The following is a 22,541-nucleotide window of genomic DNA, read 5'->3' on the forward strand; positions in this document are numbered from 1 at the left end:
TCCCCTGCTGCTGGGAGTGAGTGGGCTTGGCTAGAGCTGCAGTCAATCGCCCAGCCCCTCTCTCCAAAAAGAGGAGTAGACGGGGCTGGGTTTGAGTGATGGGAGGAGACCACGCCCTGAAAGAGCCCCGGTGTATACTAAGTTTTTTGGCGGGAAAATCTGGACAGACTTAACAAGGGGGTAGCCTCTGCAGTTTCCAAGTCACAAAGCGATAGGGTGTCCCCTTGCGGTCAGTGACAACAAGGAAAAAACAGCCCTTCGCATCGCTTCTCGGAAACTGTTTGCAAAATCTCTCCGCCAAAAAACTCACCAACACCGGGGCTTTTCAGGACCAAGGGTGTACACAACTCTGCATGAGAACAGAAACAACAAAACACATCAAACTCCAATCAACAATTTATTGAGCGAAAATTGCATACAAAACAAAGCATTCCAGAACGAGCGATGCACAGATTCGAAGTGAAAATTAACACATTTTAAATTACAAAGCGTCAAAAGCAAGGCTACATTAACACTACAGACTTTTTACAAGTAAACGGAGTACAAAAACATTAGCATGCAACATGAAACAACGCATTCCATTACATACGACAGATGCACAGGATCTGAAGTGAAAAGTAACATGGGTTTAAATTACAAAGTGTCAAAGCACGGATACATTTACGCTAAATGCTTTTACAGTTCAAGTAAAAAAGGTACGAAAAGAGTTGCACGCAACTACAGTACACGGAAAAGCACAGAAACATATGGCACGTTACCGTTTCTCCAAGGGATCAGTCGAGGCAGCGACCAGAATGAAGACTGGAACTTCGTTAAATTTCCTGCAAAACAACAGAAATCCGTATTAGCTGAGCTTGGAATAAAGCGCTTAGCCTGGCGTAACGGGAAATATTCCTGTTTAACAGGGTTTTGAAGTGTGTAGAGTACCGAAGCAAAATACAATCAATACAGCTACATGTGTCGATTAGACAGAACTACCACATTCTACTGTTTTTCTTCCATTCTGGTTAGCATGTTCTTTTTCTGAAACAGCTGAATTAACGCGCGAGCACGAATCCAAATCTTTATCAGCCCTGTTATATTAATTGTTGTGAAGCAATTTGGAAGGCAAAACGGTTTTTTCTCAATCTGTATTTTGCGCATTGAAAAAGCTAATGTGATCGCAGTTTTAGCAGAAATTGCTTTCAATAAACAGAAGGCCGATAGTTTTGTTGTCGCTTCAGAACCGTATCTGCCGTGGAGAAATCGAATCTAATACTGCCTAGTCTGAGTCTCCTTTTCAAAAGGTGCATCACGTTTCCCAACAATAATTTTTGTAAATTAATAAAATTACAATAAAAGTGTACTTCAATATGATACGTGTGAAAGAATAAAAGGGTTTATACTTACATAGATAATTGCAGCACCTGAGCCAAGTATGTCGTGCCCGAAGACGCCCAACTGGAAAACACAAGAACACATTCCGACGATCATTTAAAGATAATTTAAAGCAAGGTTTCTTAGAAGCAAACACCAAGACAGATAAACCAGAAAATATTTCAATAAGATGCGGATAAAGAAACGAATCAAGTATTTATACTTACGTTTATACTCCCATTATTTAGTGCGAACCATCTTTTGCCCGAAGATCCTAAACTGAAAACACACACACAAAAAAGCAGGATTTAGAATTGGAATACTATTTAAACTGAGAAGTATTCTTTGCAAGTGAAATGTTTATCACGAATATAAGGACATAATCACCTAACATACTCTGGAATAGAATGGAAAAAGTGCAATTCTAGGTTGGCTAACTTCGGTTTTGGGTCTTGCGCAGGCTTAATTTTGCGAGCAGAGGTGTTTGATAAAGATTAAGATAAAGAAACTCACAGAAAAGCCAGCTCAAATGTCTTTACGGCTACAACAGAGCTTTTCTTCGGCGTAAAAGAAATATGTTATCTGTGTAAAACAAGTGGTTTGGTTAAAACAAGAGAATCGTGGGAAAAGACGTTAAAAATGCAATTTAGCCCCTATCGAGAATACTTGTTTTCCCCCTTTCTCCTGTGAGGTGTAGACTATATAATTACATTAGTTAAATTTTATTTACATTCAAATACAAACGAAAAATTAAAAATAACCATAGAAAACGCGGAACAAACTCACCCAGCTCCGTTCTCTCTCGCAGAACCCGGCGAACAGGTGTGCGGGGCGTGGCCTGCGAGAGATGTCATTCAAGTGGGCGTGGCTACAGGCTGACGTTGCAGGTAGCTTTCTTTTTTTTGGCTATTCCTGGTTGCAATCGAGCACGTTTTCAGAAGCATCCATGTGTTAAAGGTTTCAAAATCCTTTTTTTCCCCATTGCCATCAACAGTATTTGAGGGCTACGGGAATATGAATGAAAGAATTCAGAAATACGGAGGTGAGCTGTGGGGTCTAAAGACACCTACTGTTCTGTAACCTGATTTATCTTAACACTGCAGCAAAAATACATTTTTCCTCTCTAAATGTTTATCACACACTCAGTTTACTACCTTTGCACTTCTAATTAGTCATGCAGCAGATGTGTATATGTAAGAAAGGAGTCTCAGTATTTTTAAAGACTTACAGCCTTAGTCACAGAACTATGAATATCCGCAACACTAAGGCTTTGCGGATATGAACAATACCCTCCATTGAACCATCTCTCATGGGGACCTGGAAAATCCATGTTGGTCCTGGCAGCACACTATTGTGGAATCACATCTTTGCCTTAAGAGTCCCACACCAAGGGACTAGGTTTGTAGGCTGTATACAAGGAGTCCAGTTGTTTCTGTCCTGTGGATACAGAAATCCACCTTGACACTGCTGCACAGTCAGGAAAGAGAGCCCTACACTGAAATCCCAGGTAAGGCACTGCTGTACTTGACTGTTGTATGGGCAGAAATTTAAGGTACTCTGGATAATAGTTTCAGTGTGACTGGTCAGTGTAGGAATGTTGTTGGTATTGACCTGTTATTCTGAGACAATGCTACATTGACCAACAGTGTCAGGGGTTGGTCATGTAACCCCTTCCTTTCCAAGAGACAAAGGAGAGGTGGCTGTGGGTCTGTCCCAAGCTGGAGCCCTGTTCAGGTGGGAATAATGGAGGAACAAGTGGAATGGGCCATCCTCAACACTCGTCTGTAAAGGGGAACAAAGATGTCTGGTTTGTATGGTGATCCTCTGACCTGTCATGTCCTTAATCCTGTGACAACTGTATCATGTTTGTGCAGTAAAATGAAGGTCTCTCTTTTATACTGCCATTACCTTCTATGAACTCTGTCCTCTGGTGTTGTGGTACCGCTGGATAATCTGTTTTGAGCTGAAGATCAGTGGGAGGACAGGAATTGTTAATAAAAGTATCTTGAGGGGTAGTTTTCTTAGGCAACAGTGCCACCTGGAGGAAAACTGCTAGATTGTAATATGTATAATGAGGGAAGGTTGGGGATATACTGGTTAGGTCTTAACAGAGAAATCACACCTTGCTTCAGTTATGTAGTTGTCACACCACTACTGCACAGATGAAATATCCTAAGACTTGCACCTGTAGATGAACACTAGTATTGACAGGACCAAGGCAGCACAGGCTCACTCAGTAGGAGAACAAGACGCCTGTGCTCCTGCAGGCCATGTAAATTGAACTCAGATGTTTAACATGGTAAAGCACAAACGTTTTAATCTTACGCCTTAAACTTTCCAGATCTGGAACTACCATCTCTTTCTTTAACACCTACCTGCTATGGGAGATTGGGCAGGTATTCGTCACTCATGTGTGTATTCAACCTGATGCAATTTATAAAACTGCCTCTGAAATTAAGTTAAGACTATGAGTAAATATCACTTGATGTCCTGAAATTAATTCTGGGAGATTTTAATGGCTGTTTGCTTAAGCCTAACTATCAATATGTAAAAGGCTACACAAAAGGTTTTAGAAAATTAGATCTCTGCTATGAAAACCGTAAGAATGCCAAAGTTCTTATCAAACCATTGACAGGATGATCTGACCTAAATGATCTGTATACTTATTACATCGTACTGAAAGAATTTAAAAACAGTGAAGCCCAAGATGAGAATTGTGTATGCATGGGATCATGAAAGTGTCCAAGCTTTGAGTGTACATGTGCAATGGAAGGTAATTGTGTTAATGACCAGGCTGTTTTCTCCAATATATATTTTGTATTGAAATGTAATCCTCTCTAAACAAATTATCTACGCAAACAGTAAGCCCTGGGTGACCTCAAAGATGGAAAAAATTGCTGGTGGAGAAAGAACAGGCATTCAAAGCTAATGATAGATTGAGGGGAATAGTGATTCAAAGGAAGATGTAGGAAGAATTGAAACAGGATTAAAGAGGTTATAAATCCAAGGTGGAGAACCTAAGGAATAGAAATAATGTGCAGGAGGTGTGGTATCAAAACCATGATTGACCAGGTCTCCCATAATAGCTTGCTTCAGCACACACCCCGCTGTAAACGAACAATTGTTTTGCTTGGTTCAAGAGTAGCAGACCAGCAGAACCCATTTTCAACGTGTAATTGGGCTCACCGGTGCATCTCCCCTTACTATAACATCTGAACAAGGGGGGGCGAGTGTTTTTCCAAATAAACACTCGAAAATCTGGAAGGCCACGCTGTGCCAAAATGTCAAGAACAACTTAATCCTGTGTTCTGTAAACTTTTCCAAAAAGTCACTGTACATATCTGCGGTTCTGAGTTTGTAAGAAAACATCTGCAATTTTATCTATAAATAAAAAAAAAACTTGTTGAATAAAAAGATTTCTATCCTGTAACATTAAGTTCATGTGCAATGAAATGTTTTGAACAAAGAGTTTTGCTCCATCTTCATTTGGCAACAAGTGGACTCAAAGACCCCTCTCAGCTTGTGTACAGGGTAAAAGGAGCAGTGGCAGAGGGGTCTCTTGCCTTGTTAAATCAAGAATACGAGCATTCAGAAACTACATCATCCCATGCGCAAATACTTTTTGCTGACTTTTCGTCGGCACTTAACCCTATTACACTTGAAAAAAAAACGCTTATATGTTCAATTATTTCACGTGAAAATATTTTAAAATATTTCAAGGTCTGCATGTGTGAGACAGAAGTTTAAGTAGGGAGCTGCATCGGCATGCGAAGGATGCAAAGGAATGGGTAAAGGTTTATTCCATGCTGAAAAGAAAAGAGGCACAACATTTGAGCTGTGGAGCCTTCTTCACATCTCATTTGAACAATATTGTCTCTACCTCTTTCGACATTCTTTCTTTTGCACAACACTTGCAGAATTGTAGGGATACCAGACCGCAGAAAGAAAAAACCCAAAACCTTACTGATTGAAAGGAAGCTGAAATGACTAAGAAACCAACAAAATCTTCATTAGTTGTCTGAGAGCCCAAAATGTTCATGCCATTTTCTTTAATTTCCTTAAGGGTATTTTATCACTCTTTTTCTGTACCTCACTATAGGGAGTGCTGGTCCTGGAATATACCTGCTGGGTTTCATTCCAAATAAATTCAATTACTTAAGTGAAGCCATAACAAACATTTGCAATTTTGTTTCAACTCACAGGTGTGGAATTGTATGCGAATGTATCGGCTGTAATGTAATGGATACAAGACAACCTCCAACATGTTTAAGAGCTGGATCAGGATAAGGATTTGGAACTCCCACCTTATTGTGCAGAAGCCAGCGAAAGGTACGTGTTTATACTGCCCTCCAGAGTCTGATCTTAGTACAGTGTTTAATTTTGATTGTTAGCTGGTTTAAGCTTTATTGTTACTGGTATTCCCTAAATAAATGTCAACTACTAAATGTAACTGAACTGATTTTTAATGCCACTAATTTACAATCAAGAAACCCTGAGAAGTCCCAAGAAACAAATCACTACCAGTGGATTGTATCATAAATATGCTTTCAAAGTGTGCACATCTGTGCAGACAACACATACTGTGGACAAGCTGAAGTGTAGCTGTGCCTTTAATATTTTAAGATTGAATTGTAGAATAGTTTATGTGGACATTACACCTCCATTAGAATATGTGTCTTGGAAAGAACAGCCCCACACAGACATATTTGAACCCCAATCCTTAAGGCTAAGATGGGAAAACTCCTTGTTTTCTTGGGAAAAGAGTTCTGCAGAATATTCTAATACAGTTTCTCAGTTTAATTTCCAGCATCTGTGTCTGCAGTGTTTAAAAATCAGTATTTTTTCCTGGTGTCCTTCAAAAGAGCATGTGTTGTATTACCCTAAATGCTTGTTTTATTTTTGTCTATTGAGGCGATATTTCAGCCTTCACAAAATGCAATACCACTTACTTTTGCAGTTGACACTTCTTTCATCAGGGATACATGCATGTTTCATAATAAATCAAAAGTAACCAAAGAGTTTGTGTTGATTACAGGTTAAATCCCATGCTTACAACCATTCGGTGCTGAACTGAGGCTTTTTAACAACATCTGTAGAGGGCAGTAAAGGACTACATATCTAGAGAATCAAGGGCAAAGTTAAGCAAAGTTTACTAGATGAAACTTGGTTGGTACAGTGTATATTTAATTCAGAGGATCCTGTCTTGAAGTACAGAGTAAAGGAAAACATTAAATCTATTACCATATCTACATCAGCTATGAAAACACATTATCGGTTTTCCACAAGGTAGTAAATTATGTTTAATATTTACAGTATAAACACAAATGTAAAATTATATGGAATATGATGCAGCTCTGCAATGTGCCGATAAAATGGATAATTGTTTTCTGTTGCACTAAACAAGGTGACGTAATGGCAGTTTCTTGCTTGTGTGGAGCCTATGTTGCTAACAAAACTGCTCCATCCTTTCCTGAGCCAGCTGACATCTGTGTTAATGACGATAATGAATCATTCTCCTCTTTGGCCCTTTCCAAGATGATATTTCACTGATCCTGCATTTCCCTGTTGTCAACAGAGTATAGTCTGTGCACATTCCAGCCTTTGTGTTTGTGTGATTGGTGATCCAGCCAGATGCTGTCACTTTTCTTCAGATTTGTCCAAAACTCAGGGTTAAATGGTCAGTGTGTGAAATTTAACTGCAAATATCACTCACTGCAAAAATAAGATAAGATAAGATCACTTTATTGGCTATATACAATTTCTTGTATTAGGAATTAGTCCTTTTGCATACCCCAACTGAGACACACAGGGAGAGAAGCCTGGGATCAGAGCGCAGGGTCAGCCATTTATACAGCACCCCTGGAGCAGAGATTGCATCCTTTATTTACCTTTCACCAAAATGGAAGGTCAACTGATTCTTTTTTTTCTGTGTGAGAAAGAATTGAGTCTGTATGGCTCCATCATAAATCTCCTCCATGTTTACACTCCCTCTCATAGGCTCCATTCACCTGAGGCTGGTCTCCTACTCACTGTACCTACAGTAACACTAACTCTCAGACTGTGCCTGTTCTGTCACTGCTTCTCTTCTATGGAATACCCTTCCTCCGACTCTTTGAGAGACAAATTCTTTGACTCTCTTTATATCTAAATTCAAAAATCACCTTTTTCACTAGGGCTTATGTCTGACATTCCACAATTCTATCCTGTGTGTTTCATTTTTCGTTTTACTATTTGTTGTACTTTCTTACTCTTTTTCTTTATCACTATGTACAGCATCCTGTGGAAAGGCTCTTTATAAATAAGTTATTAGTTATATTGTCACAACGTGCGAGACAGTTTCATCCTGTTAATTTCACCTGTAATGAAAGCTCTACTCAAGCCTTTCATTAAAAAGTAGAGCTAAATGAATAGCAAAAACAAAATATACTGTAGGCTTATTAAAATTACTTGGTTTCTACATACTATAATAGAAACTGTGGGAGGAACTCCACCAACATATTTTCTCCAGAGCTGCCAGAAGATCTTCCAATGTCTTCCAAAAGGAAAAAGCCACTAAGTCACAACTTGATGAATACATAAGAGCCTTTCATTTGTTTGTCTCCCAAAGACCGTAAATCACAGCTGATGTCTTTCTCCGGACCAAGCAAATAAAATATCAGCAACAAAATCTGGCTGACAGTTCAATTCTCTCTCTTTGCAAATTTGCCTCCCGAAGACAAAGGGCAGCACAAAAAGATTTTGTGATTGTCTTGTTTTTCAAAGGTTTCTCTGTTTGCTTATCACTCTCAGAGAAAGCAGATTTTTCATCTTCTTGAGGAGAATTACTTACATTTTATAAAGTGGAGCTGCGTTATCAGATACAAACAGCAGATTTATATCCACACACATAGGCTTTGCCGAGTATGAGCACTGAATTACAATACACACTTTTCTATTTTGCAGTTTTGGAAACAGAAAGCAAGTTCTTTTAGCCTTCTCACAATTTGACTGAAACCAAGGCAATATCTTGATTAATCTTTTGACTGCTGTTTCCTGCATGATAATACATATAAATCCTTACAATTGAGAAAATGACCTTCAGTTCACATCACCTAAGGACCTACTGTACTGTAGTCTACACCAAAATCGTGACTGACAAGAATAAACAAAGCTGTATTTAGAAGCTTGGTAAACACAATTAGAGACATGTTGCTAAATCTTCTTTATGTTGCTTCTGCATCTGATGGTACCAGTTTCAATCACTGATATATGCAACACTGAAACATTTATTTCTTAGGTAAGAAATAAACTGGACAATTATATCTTTTATTTCTCTTTGCTGCTATATCACATTGACCAAATCTGATCACTTCCTCTTAACAGCTTTTGAAATATGTCTCTTTACATTTCTGGTGCCAGAGACTGCACGGTAATTGAAAAGTATAAAGTACAACCTGGCGCCTTAGCAGTGGTTCCAGCCGATCAGATTATATAATGGGTTTACTGTATTTTTTTAATAGCAGTCAAGGGAAATTGAAAACCTTCTGGCACCTGTCCATTTAACACAAAGAACATTTTTGCACAATACATACCATGAAAGCCAATCCTTGCCTACAACAATAAAGCAGTTGTCAGAAGCACACAAGAGCATTAAATATTTCGGGAAGCATTTGGCCATGCAAACGACTTCAGAAAAAAAAGTCCAGTCCTCATAAACACTATCATGAGCCTTTTATACTCATCTTCTGTACATATTTGTGCTTGTTTTCATGCACATGAAAATTAATAGGTATCCTCGCAACTCTGGTCAATAAGTGACGTGGACACAATTCAACTATAAAGCTGAAGACTTAGTTCTTCATTAAATCAAAGATCCGAACACTTATCCTTATCATTAACACAGTGCTCTTGCCCAGCCATGACAGGCTATAGCACAACTACACAACAAAGATTAAAGGTCAGTATTCTACCAATCGCATTTTTCAAACCAAGGATGTGTTTCAAGCCAGCCTCTTCATTTACCAGTTGAATCTTTCTGTCGCCCAGTGGAAACTTTCCACCAAGCACTGGGTTAACAAATTGCAACTGACAGGCCATAATCTAGGCTTTCTTTGCTGGTTTTTGTATTGTAGCCCAATGCATCAATTTCCCATCGTTGTTTCACTTTACAAATTTCTTTTGACAGTGAGGGAATAAATAAGGTCTTACATCGGCCCACTTCTTATTCAAAGGAAGAAAATTCAGTTCTCCTTTAGTATTAAACCTTACTTCCGTTTTGGATTATGGAAGAGATGCAGTATTCTGTTAAGGCATAGTAAAAATGCTATGCTCTCAATGGAAGGGTATACACATTTATGTAAGAAAAGAAACTTGAGACAACAGTGGAAAAGGCCAGAATACAGGGTTTTAATTGTATATCAATTAATTTCACAAATGAATGATCTAAATATGAACAGTGCATGATAGTTTACAGCTGTCTGTTCACAAAGGTTCACTTCGACCAGCATTCACTTGTTATAGGGTGTCTGAAACAAAGTGACCTTTGAAGGTGGTTCTTACGGCACCAAACACTGACATTGCCTGTCAGCACACTTAATTAGAGAGAGGAACTAAGCAGAGTTGTTCTCGGTCAGCGATACGGATCTCTTGAGTACAGGAAGCAGAAAGAAGCAGGGAAGAATTTGTGGATATTGGTCAAGGAGATGATGGAACTGTAAGATCAGCTTAAAGTGGAAAAGATGGTCAGATGCTTATATTCCTAATTCCTTGACGCCAAGAGTTTCCTCACATTGGGAATCTTTGCCTTCGTTCCAGCCAGTGTTTGCTTGCTTGAAAAGGTTCCTCGGTTCGTGTGTGCTGAAAAAAAAACAAAAACAAAACAGACATCGTTCTTCTCTCTCAAGAGAATAAAAAAAAAGAGATCCCTCCAGAAAAAAACAAAACGCTGCTGCTCATTTCTTGTCCGAATTAGAGTATGAACCATATCTGAAATAATTCAGTCAACACACGTGTTCTATACGCTTCTACACTAATCGCCGCGTCGTGGTCCGGTCCTCTCGCTCTGCTCACTTGTCCGGATGGCGAGTGAAAAACCTGAAGAATCGCGCTCGGTACAAGAAGTCTTTTCCTAATGAACTGAAATTCTTCTACTGCTCAAACGCCTTGATGTTAAGAGGCCTTGGCGGCAGGCACTCAGCTCGCCCCTTCCCCTTGCAGCGGGGGCCTTCGGAATGACAGCCGAAACGTGGGAACGGCTCCGGCTCTGCCGCTCCGGGCCGCGGTGTGAAATGGCCACAGTGGGAATGGCACCTACCTACAGCAGTTACTCTTACCACTGCAGTTCTTAAGCCCCTGAGGGGTTTAATGCTCCCAGATCCCAGAGCCTTAATTAGTGGATTAGGGGAGCTCCTCCGTGTCTGTCACACCAATCTTTTTTCTGAAGGTAATGATTCATATTGTCATAAATCTGCCATTAGTGGACAAAAGGGGGGGGGGGGGGGATGTCTCCAGGCCCACTTCACAATTCTTTTGTGACTCGGAGGTGGACTGTCAAGGGGAGGACAGCGAGATGGACTCTTTTTTGTTATTTTTAATTTCTTTAATTTCTTTAAGCAGCGTCAGAATGTTTTTTTTGTGTGTGTATAACGAAGCAGAGTGCCGGAGAGCAAATTTACAAACGGCTTTAAAAACAAAAACACACGTTTAAAAAAAGAAAATGAAGGGCAAAATATTTGTATACGTGCTCACGGACTGGGTTTTAAATGACCGATTAGAAATTTGGAATCAGAAGATTAGTGGTAACGGTTTGGAAGTTCAGCCTTCGCTTTTGGAACTTGGAACTTTTGCCGAGACTGGGCTACCAAGCCACTTTAAAGCCATCCGATTTCTTCTGTGCATGTGACTGTCCGTGTCTGCCCACAGCTGTCTGTCCATGTGTGGATCTGAATGCCTGGGGTGGAATAATTCCAGGATGGAAAAAGAGCTGAGTGCTTTCCCCCCATGTATGGGAAGCCAGCCCCCTGACAAGCCAGCTTAGAATGAATTCCCTGAATCCCTTTGATGTGTCCCTAATTCACGTGTATGATTTGGTAGTCGAAATGGATAATTGCATAAAGGCAACGCATTAATCCACCAGGCCACCCAGTGCCCACTCTTTATGGGAATTTCAAAAGAACAGGCATACTCCTAGGAACAGCTTAGTTGCCACTTAGTAATGAATGGTGGGAAACCATTGAGTCAGACTGGCCTTTCCTAACAAGTCTTTCTGTAAAAAAGGCTTTTTGGGACATTGACAGGTTGAAGCATTTCGTTCCAAACTCTGAGTTCGCGCAGCTGAATTTTCTGGATGAAATAGACACCTCAGACCTTTATCTGTCTCCTGTTAAAAATGAGTCACTAATTAGTGACACATCATTAGAGAATGTGTAACTGGACTGAAAAGGTCTTTGTTTGTCTGTGTATATGTTCAAATATATTTCGTTCTGCGTGTGACTAAAGCATGGCGTTTTTCCTCTTCTTTTTAATTCTACGCAAGAAAATGTCTCCTTGTGACCTGAAACTTTCTCCCGTGTAGTTCTGCTATTTGCAGTGTGACTGCAAATTTGTCTGTGGTCTTAAGACATTTCCTTCTTTCCCTGTGTTCATGCGGAGAACTTACAGTATGCATTTTTATATATAAAGAGTGTCGACATTAAATAAAGGCTCACACGAAACAGATATGATCCCTGCCTGATTTTTTCCTAACACGATTGAATGTGTAAAGGATTTCTGCAGACGTATTCCTGTTCCACAGTGCATTGTGGGTGGAGGGAAGGACATGAGTAATGCAAGACAAAGTAAAAGAAATCAGGTTTTACCAGGCAATTGGAGACCAATCCTTTGTACTGTATGTGTGGTGTTCTTAATCTCTAATTAGAGTGGAGCTTTGGGCCCAGTTCATATTTGGGTCTAAAGTGAGTGCCGTTACCCCACAGTCACTCACCCCTTCATGGTAACCTGGCCACTTCACTGCATCCTGCTGACAAACTGGTCTTCAATTAAAAACTGCACCAATGACTCATTTGAGAAGCCAGTACTGCATTCTATGTCCACTGAAGCATTTGTTGAAATTTTGAGGGGTGATTCACTGTTATGCTTTAGACATTCCTGTTCTGCTCTGATAAAAATTCCCTAGGAGGCCACTCCGTTATTATTATTAATTTATTCAGACATTACAACTATCGAAGTAAGTTATCCAAGGTAACTTACTTCCAAAACAATTACTTAACCGCAAAATATTCATGGGGTAGAGGGCCAAAAAAAAGTTCAGTATAAAGCATATTGCGAGTTATAAAGTAAGATGTAAGATTCAGCAGTCATTACACATTCAGGGACAGGTCAGAGTATGTACAGGTGCAGCTGAAACTTTCTGAGTCTTGAGAGGACTCTGGTCTCAAAAACAAGGCTTGGTCGTTACAAACATCTCAGGCCTTCAACCAAGGAATACCTCAGAGTGAACTGACCACTGTGAAGGTTCAAGTCATGCTTCGGTCTGCGATTTCTTAAACAAGAACGGTATTTTTTGAAAAGTGGACCTGATGTGCTTCGGTGCCATGCACTGCAGGAAGGGCAAAGTGTGAGAACGGGGCTTCACAGAGCTCTTATCTGGAGCCCCAGTTCCTTCAATCTCTGGCTCTGGAATCAAACATCCTTTCATGTTCAAGCAGGCCCGAAGCTGTGGAGTCATTCCCCCTGGCAGGAAATGCCCAAAATTATCATTATCATCAATATTGTTACATTTTTTTTTTGCAGTACCTGGGGCAGATCTGAGACCGGCTCAGAAAAGACATTGTCAAGTTCAAAGTGCCACGAGGACAGACAACAGCTGTCGAGGGCTTATGACCCTTTTTTCACATTCAGAGATCAGAGTCAGGTGAAACAAGAGTGACACAAGGTTTTGGCTTGTGTTCAGTTTAATTTTTCATCAATGATTGGCTCGGCTTTTATTTTAAGATGCTGACAGCTCTACTTGCTAATAATACAGTAGTCAGAGCAGGGATTTATGCACAAAGGGCGAATTGCATGTCACAGACTTGCCAAAATAAGTGGCAGCAGAATTTAAATGACACTGATATATCTCAAGCCTGCTTTATAACCAGTTACATTTGTTTTTAAAGAAATGCTCACATACCTTTTTTAGCAAAATCCTCGAATAAAGCAAAACTCTAGGACAGCAATAGCCGATACCTACTCTACAATGACAGGTTGTTTCAGGTCTGGCTTTACATACAGGAGTGGATAAATTAAATTGTACTTTTTATCCACGATGGTGTCATAGTTCTAAGGAAAAATAAATCCAAATTCATATAGCATGGTGTCTTATATGGACTACAGGGTGCATATATCTAGTATTCAAATCGAAATTAATTTTTGAATTTTAGTTTCAGAAGTGCCAAAATCTTGATTTATACCTTCCCTGACACTTGCAAAATGTGCTCATTTATGTGTCACACAAACAAATTCATGGTCCATGTACAATTCTATTGTACATCTATTGTATATAGGTTATGGAGAAAAAGCAAACTATTTCAATGGAAAATATGCTGTTGGCTTTTTTTTTTCCAGTCAATTACCGGCTTTGAGCACTTGTATTTGGCCTTCAGAGAACGTCACCTGAATGACAGTAGTGCCTTTGTCTTTCATGCACAACAAAGGATTTACAGGCAATAACATCTTTGTTCCCAGTTGGCACCAGGCCTGGGTTTGTCTGATCTACATTTATGACATATTAAGGTCTTTCTTCATGAATCAAGACAGCTCAAGTCTCGACTATGGTAACATTACTGGCTGGCTTCTCCTCGAATTTGTTGTATTTACGTAACAAAAACAAAACGTACATGTCTTCACCGGTTTCCCCAAAATATATTTTTTTCTTCAAGGAACACTGCTACCCTTGATACAAAAGCACACGCCCTAAATCAGTCTTCCTTTGTCTCCTGTGGATTTAGACATTTTGACTTCGGTAACTGGAGACAGAAAAGACCAACTGGAACACGGCTGAAAATGAGAAGATGGCCAGAGAAATGCGTAATGTTCATTAAAAATCATTATTTTTTTGAATGTACATCTGAGGCCAAACTCTAGTGTCATTGCTTCAGGTTAACGGGCACATTTCTCTGACATGTTGTTTCCACGGTTTGAAAACATCAGTCTGTCTGGGGTGCTGTACCCATTTGAAAAATCCACAATAACTCATTGACTGTGTCAGATAAGCTTCATATCTTCACTGCAATGCACAATTCCACACTTCACACTTCTGTTTTTTCACATCCCCTGCTCTGTCCTGCACATTTTGTAATCAATCAACCACCAGTTTAATGCAGAGCATCGAGCCTGCAAGCTGCAGAATTAATTTGTACTTGTTTGCAATGGTGGTGAACGTGGATCAAGGGAGTCTGTTGAGGAAGAATCTACAGTACAAGCCTCTATCAAATAAAACGGGGTCATTTTCAAGTGCTGCATTTTCTACTTTACAGCTGAGGGGTGGGTGGATGTTTCGATGCAATCCAGGCCTCAGTTTTAGATTCTGGGAACAGAAAATCATGGCTTGGAATTAGACGTTTCTCCAGATGAAAAATGGCATTTGTTAGTGATCAGGCTAATCATTTCAAGCCAACAGATCATGAATGCAAGGAGGGAAATCCCTGAGACTGTGTGTCTGTCAGGCGCATATGTCATTTCTTCCTTATTTCACACCATTACATTAAACAGTGTGAAATGAGCTTGAGTGAATGAATCATGTGAAATGAGTAATCTAACGTCTTCTCAAATGCACTTTATGTTTTGTGAAACAGCCATAAAATATTATATATATATAAATTATTATTTATTTCTTTTAATATCTTGTTTTAATCTATTTTTATCCCTGTTTGAGTAAATTACTGATGTTTTTTTTATTTATTGCACCTCTAATAAAAGAGTAAATCTGTTTTTCTGACAAGAATAAAGACGAGTTTTGTTGTTAGGCAAAATATTGAACAGTTCTAAAATACAAGCCAGATCAGGTCTTCAAACAGACACTGCTAATAACAAGGTTTTTAAAAATAAATCAAAAGAATAAATCTTGAAATATATTTAATAATATATATGATATAGAACTAGATTTTTTTGGGAGTAGGGATATTAATAGCATCATCTTTATTGAGAAGGTAAACATTAACAAGGCAAATTGCTTACATTTGTCTTGAGATTAATTCACACACTTTCAGTTTACTTTTGACAAAGTTAACTTTACAAAGCAAAATAGACTAGATGGGTATTTTTTACATTCATTGTGTCACAAGTCAATTGAGGCTTTTTTTGAAAAGCAATTCTCTTGTTTTTTTTTTTACCTGGGCACTTTCTATTAAATTGTCTTGTAGCTCATGAGGAGCTCAAGTGTTAAGTGTTTCAGATATAGTTTTTTTTTAATTTAAAATTTTCTTTGGGGGGTTTGCTAACAGTTTTTTTTTGCTTTGTTGTGTTGTGTTTTTGTTTTTGTTGCTCTGGCTTGTACTCAGTTTGTCCATTTCAAGTGCCGAAGCAACTGTTGCTTTCCAGGGCATATGGAAAACATTGTACCAGAACACTAGAATATTTATTATACTTTGGAACAATTTAGTATCAGCCTTGTCCTGGTGTTATTTATTATTCCATTATAGAGAACTTAATTAATGGGACGTATTTTTGAATTCAGGCTCATCTCGATTCTTGTAGAATTTGTAAAAATGTATTGCTTAATTTTCAGAGAAATTCTACCCTACATTATACTCTACAGCATAAAGAAACAATCAGCGCATTATAGTGCATTCTTAAAACCTGGTAAGTAAGCCTGATCAGGGTAAGCTCTATGCAGTGTTCAGTACATCACATGTTGTGGAGCACAACCCAGTTTCATGTGTTACAGAGGATAAGGATGTAGGTCTGGACCTTAGCTAACCCAGAATAATATGGCAGTTTACAGTCTGTTTAGGAAAGATTTACAGATTTCAATTTATCCCACAAACACACATTATATTCTAAAATCATGGAAGAACCACAGGGTGTTTTCTTTTTATTCCTCTTGATGGACACAGGCAAATAAATTTCTCTGCATTTCTTATTTAGCATGAGCTACAGTAACATCTCCTACAAAGATGTATCCTCTTCTTTGGGTACATGACCTTTGACCTAAACTGGGTACAGTCCATTATGTTAATATTGCAGTTCCTTAAACTAGTATGGCTGATCCAGTCCACACAGAATGTCAGCTAGTGTTCTATTTTGTTTCAGAATAATCAGATGTCTTTTTTTCCAACACTATTTGCTAACATCTAGTTTCTTTATGCATGCACTATATGTCAAGGCCAGGGCTGAGTCATGCATAAAAACGCAGCTTATAAGTTGTTTTTCTATTAACGCAATGTCCAGCTGTCATAATTTCCATTTAATTTAATTTTTTGTAGGATCCAAAGCACAATTCACCTGAATTAGAGGAAAGCAATACATTACTACAATGATATACACTGTATGTGTTTATATTTTTTATATATTTATATGATATATATGTTTAGCAGATGCCCTTATCCAAGATGATTTGCTATACATCAATGAAATGTGCAATAAGCTATTGAAATGAAACATAAGTTCATGACAAGTTGCAAGAGGGACAAAAGCATTTCACCAGGAAGAATGAAACTGTAAAATCTAATACAATATACAGACTGTGTGGAGACCAAACAATGAAAGTAACCTGGCAGCCTGCACTCTGTGGCTACTTTGAACAGGAGACTCACGTGCCATTCTGACAGTCAAGTACTTAAATGACAGCCACATGTCTGCTGTACCTGCCTTGATGTGAAAAGGAATGTAAACTTTAAATAAGTCATTATGTAAAGGCATAATTGTTCTGTTGTTTGTAATACCTTTAGGGGTAATGCAGACTGTCAATAATCTGAGTGAATGCCATGAACTGTGCTGACATCCATCAGGTGTTTGGAACACTTCGTCCATAAATATAAATAGGCAAAATTTAGAGGGATTTAGTAGAATAAATAATAAGGTAATTTCAATATTTGACTCAGGGTTTTATCTATGAAAAATGGGGATAGTTGTTATTCATCTGAAATATTCCCACTAGATGTCTCTGTTTATCTGTGAAGCAGCATTGCAGAAACCCGGCCATGATATCGTAGTCCAGCAATGCCTTTCAAACTTCATTTTGAAGCACTTGCTATAGGTACTGCATTTATCCCCCTAGAAGCCTTGAGTTGCCTTAATAGCGTGCATCGCTGTCTTTGTAACACACGCCAGCTGCAGTGAAATATCACTGATTGAAATTTACAGTCTAAATGAGCATAATGTATCAGCAGGCATCCCTAGTGGAAAAAGCGAATAGCTCCAGAAACAAAATTATCATATAAAGCTTTATTTCGTTTAGGTTTATATTAGTGGAATGCCACAAATGCAGAGCTCACCCTTCATTTGCTTTTAATGCAGTCTGTCAGGGGTCTGGTTGCTGTATAGGTGTGTCATCTGTATTAAATAAATCACTGGAAAAAAGTGGCTTGAAGATGTTCCAAAAACGAGCTTAATTTCAAGATGAGGTTGCCACTGTTTTTTGTTGAGCGAGAGTAAATATCTACTTTTTTTCAACAGGATCTACAGGACCATTGTGTAAACCCACCGGTTTCCAGCTCTTTTTTTGGTTAATAAGAATCAGATGCTAATTTAACCACTTTCTAATGTTCTACAGTAATCCAGAATTAAACTGAAGGCTCCTAAATGGCTGTAATCAGCTCTATTTCACTTAACACCATATTGAAAAATGAGCTCAATTTAATCTGTTATTATGAAAAATCTAATGAAAATTCTGTAAGCATTCTCTGCCAGTGTATCAAAATATAATACACGTGTAATGTGTCACCAATTGTTAGAGCAGAGGCACTGAGTGCTTCCGGCCAGATATTTCAGCCAGGTTCCAAAGTCTACCTCCTCATCCTCACTGTGAAACCTGGGGAACAAGTCATGCAAGCTCAGCATTCACAGGGTGAAGTACAGTATAGCAGATCTCCTTCAGTGCTGGCGCTACGCTGGCTCGTGTGAACTGTCTGTATCAGACTAGAGGAAGTGGGTTTTTGAGGATCACCACAACAAAAGTGATGGGGGTCTACCACACTTCTACTTTACTGTGCTGAAACACTGACAACTTAAAGCATCGAGACCCTTGAAAGACCTGAAGTCATATCACCAACCCTGTCAGCAGAAGGTTTTCCATATCAAGAGGGAAGCACAGATGCACCAAAGACAGAGTTCTCTGCAAAGGAGGCACCGCCAGCATTGAGACTATGATCATCAGCTCCGTTGGGTTGGCTGTGTTGTCAACTGTCTTACACAACAAGGTTCTCTTTGCCCGGCTTAGCCAAGGCAAGTGCACCAGAGGAGGCCTGAAGCAGTGCTTCAAAGCAAACTTGAAGACATTGCACACCAAAATCAACTCCCATGAGGTGGTGACCCTTGACCAAAGGAGATGGAGGAAGAACCTCTGGGAAGTTTCCCAGGTGCCAGAACAAGGAAGCAAACGGGAGCGTCGGAGAGACCTCACCATGACCAAACCACACAGTACATGACCTGTATCACCCGACATCAACATCCTGTGCGAGCATCCCGTATTGTCGGTTACCTTCAGATTCATGGAAAGACAGGATCCTCAACTGCAAGGAGCCGCCAGTGAGTGAATGAATATTTCAGCCACAGCCCAGTTCAAAAAACTGTCTGTATGCCACAGTGATTTCAAGCCGGATAGTTTAACTCTAACTTACTTGGAATACGAGCAGCGTAGCTCTAATAAATAATCATTAACTTTGTTTTAAACAATGACAATGGACAGGTCTTTGTCTGTTGCTTTGAAATCATTATAATGCCACTGAAAAGTTTCAAGGAGAATTACAGAGCAAATCTGATTAAAACACAATTTTAGAAAAGCACTGAAATCTACTGAAATTATCTGGATTAGGTTCTATTGCTGCCACTAAGCATTACTAGAGAGTTCTTGCCACTACTGTTCGAACACTAATAATAGAAGCCCAGGCTGCAGACATTAAACACAGAACTAATTGAACTTGAATAATAACTAATAGAACCCAAATCTATTTAACATGAACCTGACATCGTCGTTTTCTTGATGGCTTTGATCCTAGGGGTTTCATACATTTTAAGTAACTGCAGATTTCGAAGAAAGTATGAGTCAGACATTGTTTTCTCAATAAATATGTGTACGCAGTATACCGAGTTAATGAGTCTGTTGTTTAACAAATAACCATGTCAAAGGAGTCACAGACATGCTGCAGACATTTCAGTGGGTTTGGGGGTGGATTATTGGAGCATCAGAGTGAAATTCCTGAGCTCAGTATCCATAACATTCTCTAGAAACAGTGATGTCAGCTTGCCTGAAGGACTCCATTACTTTGGCATTATGCAATGCTGTGTCTTATCTATGCACACAATAATATAAACGTTACTTCATCCTCTTTTGGCACTTCCTGCAGACACAACATGAAATCACTTCATGCTGACTTTTAGCACTGAAAAATATTAGTTTCTGCGGCAGTTGTTGTTTGAACAAATGGGAACAATATCTCGTCTACCTAAGGGAGTCTGAATCATGATGTTCCAATTTGTACTACTCAAAATGTTGGCCGACTTCTTTTTTTCACAATTATTGGCCCAAAAGTCCATTATCGCTATAGGCAAGGATACAATCGCTGATAATTCCAGGCATTGTTATCAATAATAATTCTGTTTCACAGTTGGCTGTCATATTCTACGAAAACCTTGTAGGTTATGTTGATGCCCGTCCTCTTATCTGTTGTTATGTCAATTCTTTTCTGTTCTACAGGCACGATGAAATGGGGTGTAGAATAAACCACAGTGCTTTGATGTCCAGTAATTTGCTGGTGTATTTAATTATCCCTCAGGGTGGTATACTACACATGTAAGGGTTCCATAACAAAATGCATAAAACATGCCATGGGCTTGTCTGTTCTTTTTGCTTGTTGTCTTAGGATTGAGTCTAAACTGTGACTCATGGGTTGTTGAGAGTTTTGGAGTACAACACATTCTCTCACATACACAGATACCGTGTTCTGGAACAAAGGCCACATTCACAAGGCATGATCATTCACATGATCTCCTTCTACGTTTTTTTTTTTATTAATTGAAATCCAGAAAAACGGAAAAGAATGGCTTGGAAATAAGGGATTACAGGATCCTTTTCGAGGCTTGTAGAAACAAAACATCCAGGCAACCCTGCCTATTCACAACTTGCCAGCTGCCTCTTCACCTCTGGCCCCCCTCTCAATCTGCAAGCTGTTGATCTCCAGATGTGTCTGAAACTACTGAGCTCTGCAACGCAGCACACCCAGTCGTCTTCTATAGCCTCATGTGTGATCGAGGGCAAGCTCTGAGTCTGCCTCACTGTACTGCCCTATTACTTAATCTATTATTTTTAAAAAATGAGAACTGAGGCTTCTTCTTCTTTTTTTTGGACAATGTATTACTTGTGAGTCACATAATTACACATTCCTCCAATTTGTTAATGCTGTATATTACTGCCTCTGGCTTCTAGCCTCTTGATTTCTCTTCTACTAAAATCAGGCAGCTTCCACTTGTTCAAAATGCAGCTGTGAGACTGCTGTCTCACCGCCATTGCTCAACGCACTGCACAGGTTCAGAAACCGTCACGTTGGTTTACTGAGAATCATCACCTTGATACTGAAAAGGCTTTTTTAATAAACACAAACTCTTCAAGGTGAAAGTCATTTATAACGTCAGGAGCTACTTATTCCACATCCTGGTATGTTCTTTGAGATACGTGGATTTTTCACTCTCTGAAAAAAACAAACCGTCTGAACCCAGCTGGAGATGAAGCCTGCTAGCGAAGCAGGCCGCAACACTGGGTTCCTTTAAGTCTCAACTGAAAAATTGTTATTTGAATGCGCTGTTAATCAGTGTTTTTATTTTTATTTTTTATACATGTGGTGAGATTTCCGGTGGTTGCTCTATTAGTAGGCCCATGTATTCGATTTATTTTTCCACTGGTTGCCATGGTGAAGAGTGTCCGTAATGGAGACGGCCTAACATGCTTGCCATGACACGGCATTCTCTTGTTTAATAAATTGTTATTTTCAGACGCCTCACATCTCTGTTTCTCTGTATGTGGTGCATTTTTGTACACGACATCTTTGTCACTTTGTTCTTCATTCAATTTGACCTGACAAATTCAAAGGGGTGGAGGAGTGATCGAGCTCAGGCTACGAGGACTTTTGCAGAGTGTACTTTTCTCCTGAAGTGAAACATCCTCATTAAACTTGCATCTCGAAGGTGTTAAGAATAAACTGCCCCATTGGGCTGAGTTATCTCCTCTCATTTGTAACCTTTAGTATGGGATTGATTCCACTAAGGTCATAGATATCTCTGTAAAGACACAGTTTTTCTAAATTTTGTGCAAAGCATTAAAGTGGAGAAAGCAAGCTGGTCTTTTTTTTCCTGAATAACTGTGTATGGCAGACGTTTTTAATCTTTCTCTAGCCACTCCCGTCTGACAGAGGTTTCCATTTAAAACTCTTCCCTTATTCTCCATCATCTGGTAGACACTTAACCCCTTAACTAAGAAAATATTTGCATGCCCATGTGTCAAAAAGCCATTGCAGCTTAGAGCTTATTTCAAAAGCACAGCTAGTGTTCATTCTATGTCTGAATGACTGTACTCTTAACTTAAATTTAAACAGCCATGTCAGTTGAGTTAAGAGTCTTTTCTGTTCAAAATACAGCTGTATGAAGTAGTCTGACCTACCTGTCTAGACCTGCCTTTCTTCTGTCAAACAGGTGTTATGGCACTTGGCAAAATGTCCAGAGCTGTTTCTTATGAATCACAGACATTGGAGAAGAGTCAAGGAAAGCTGACTTCATTAAATGGCTTACTTTTCACTGTTTGCTTTCAAAATGCACGAAGAGGACAAAGCCGAGTTTATTCTGTTCTTATGGTCTGGAAAGAACTGATTTCATTTATGGTATAAAAACGCAACTTCCACGGAATAGTCCAGATATTTGTGAGAGCAGGACAGGAGCTTCAAATGCATCCATTTAAAAAAAAAGAAGTCATTAATGAAACTCAACTTTCAGACTTTGCACCCTCACAAGCAGGAATTATG

Source organism: Atractosteus spatula, chromosome 22, assembly GCF_055471065.1.
Source record: "Atractosteus spatula isolate fAtrSpa1 chromosome 22, fAtrSpa1.hap1, whole genome shotgun sequence".
NCBI classification, from domain to species: domain Eukaryota; kingdom Metazoa; phylum Chordata; class Actinopteri; order Semionotiformes; family Lepisosteidae; genus Atractosteus; species Atractosteus spatula.